The sequence below is a fragment of the Alexandromys fortis genome, unplaced genomic scaffold (genome assembly GCF_014885135.2).
Source record: "Alexandromys fortis isolate MF-2015 unplaced genomic scaffold, M_Fortis_MF-2015_v1.1 scaffold_628, whole genome shotgun sequence".
NCBI lineage: Eukaryota > Metazoa > Chordata > Mammalia > Rodentia > Cricetidae > Alexandromys > Alexandromys fortis.
In genome coordinates this window covers 1-2315 of record NW_026068792.1, presented here as the reverse complement: position 1 = coordinate 2315, position 2315 = coordinate 1, and the positions used below count along the sequence as shown (strand labels likewise).

At 38.0% G+C, this 2315-nt stretch overlaps 1 pseudogene; it reads right to left on the bottom strand.

Moving 5' to 3' along the window:
- Nucleotides 1-230: 230 nt before the first annotated feature.
- Nucleotides 231-797, bottom strand: LOC126496047 (peptidyl-prolyl cis-trans isomerase A-like; annotated as a pseudogene).
- Nucleotides 798-2315: the final 1518 nt, after the last annotated feature.

Sequence of the window (2315 nt, the reverse complement as noted above, 5' to 3'; positions counted from 1 at the left end):
GGGAGGACATTTTAGGTACCCTCTAAACTATTACTTAGATTCTCAGATGGGCTCATCCTTGTGGATTTCTTTTTTTTTCTTTTTCTTTTTTACAGTTCTTACTTAGTTTTTATTCATAATCATAAACTTACCTTTGCAATCCAGCTAGACTTAAAGGGGAATGAGGAAATATGGAACCCAAAGAACTTCGGTGAGAGCAGAGATTACAGGGTACTGCGAGCAGATGGGGCTGGGGTGCTCTCCTTAGCTACAGAAGGAATGATCTGGTGGGTAAGAAGCCCGCAAGTCAAAAGAATTAGAGTTGTCCACAGTCGGAAATGGTGATCTTCTTGCTGGTCTTGCCATTCCTGGACCCAAAACGCTCCATGGCTTCCACAATGTTCATGCCTTCTTTCACCTTCCCAAAGACCACATGTTTGCCATCCAGCCACTCAGTCTTGGTGGTGCAGATAAAAAAACTGGGAACCATTTATGTTTGGTCCAGCATTTGCCGTGGACAAGATGCCAGGACCTGTATGCTTCAGGATGAAGTTCTCATCCTCAAATTTTTCTCCGTAGATGGATCTGCGGCCAGTGCCATTATGGCGTGTGAAGTCACCACCCTGGCACATGAATCCTGGAATAATCCTGTGAAAGGAAGAACCCTTATATCCAAATCCTTTCTCTCCAGTGCTCAGAGCACGAGAGTTTTCTGCTGTCTTTGGAACTTTGTCTGCAAACAGCTGGAAGGAGACACGGCCCAAGGGCTCGCCATCAGCCGCGACATTGAAGAACACGGTGGGGTTGACCATGGCTGCAGCAAGCGGTGAGAGGGGACAGCAGCATCTGCAAAGCCATCCTTGTGGATTTCTGAAATAAAATGTTAAGAGAATTTGATTGCTATTCTTCTTTGAAGGACTTGTGATAAACTGATGTGTCTTTTTAGGATCTTCCCCATTGATTTTGATATCAACTAAATCTGTTTTGCCTTACACCAACCAGAACCAAGTGCAGCCTGATCCCTGCATCATTTCCATTATTTATCTTGTTCATTCTAACAGCAGTATGACAAAATTTCTAAATAGTTTTAAGGTTATTTCCCTGGTGGCTAAGGATTTTGAACACATTTAAGTGTTTCTCAGACACTTGTGTTTCACTTTCTGAGAACATGCTTTTTAGTCCTATAATCAGGTTTTGAAATGGAGTCATCTTTTACTTGATGTTCTTTTTGCTGAGGAGACAAAGAAATGAGGATCCCTGGCATTGTTCACTTGCCAGGATGTAAGTTCAACTAATCACCTCTGAGTTACCTCTCGGATTAGGCAAACTAGCTAGCTATGTTATCATGATGTGAATGGTGAGCTTTAGAACTTCCATGCCATTTGAAGGCTTAGCAGCTTAGAAAGCAACTTCTGATAGTAAAAGTAGTAGTCAGATTCCTTTTACCTCTATATGAGGGGCCAGCACTGAACATGAATACATATTAGAAACACTAAATGTACACTGCCGGACTATAAATTTATTTTCATTATCTTCTTTCTCAACACACACAAACACACACATACACACTTCAAATAAATATGTATACTCATGCAGAAGTTGGAGAAATTGAATGAAAAGATTGGGGGCATAAAAGTAGGAGCAATTATTTGGGTAATTTGAGTGAAATGATGTAAATATGCATTGAATATACAGAATTTTCACAAAATATTAATCAAGCATTTTTTCTAAAGTCACATTTTTTATAAGATGCACATAGAAAGGTTAAGTAACAGATTTTTTCAACAAGAAACTATTTCATTGTACACTATTTAAAAATATCCTTATTCATTTCCTTATTTAAGTCATTTAACATAAGATAATCTCTTCAGATGGACTTTTAAAAACATACTTCATTCTTTCTTTTAAATAATGTGTAACATGTAGGCAGAGTCAACGAGTTTGTTATATGAAAACTTTCAGTGCCTTAGGACTGTTCAACCACAAATCACAATTTTCAGCTGAAAGAAAATATGAAACAAAACATACAATCTAATTCTGCTGTGTTTGTGCACATTGCTCTCCAGTAATTGCAAAATTTCCAATTATCACAATGAGCTTTAGTAGAACAGACACAATTTATTACAACAGTGATTCTTTTAATTATCTTAGTGAGTATTTATGTGTTTTTTTGAGCGAGATCACTTTCACAAGGTCTTTATTGCTTTTTGAAACACTTCAATCATTCAAAAAGTATAGAGAAAGAACTGACCCTATCCTATAGCATTACTGACGAATATCTTTCATATCACCATAGAACCTTCATCTGGTGATGGATGGAGATAGAGACAGAGACC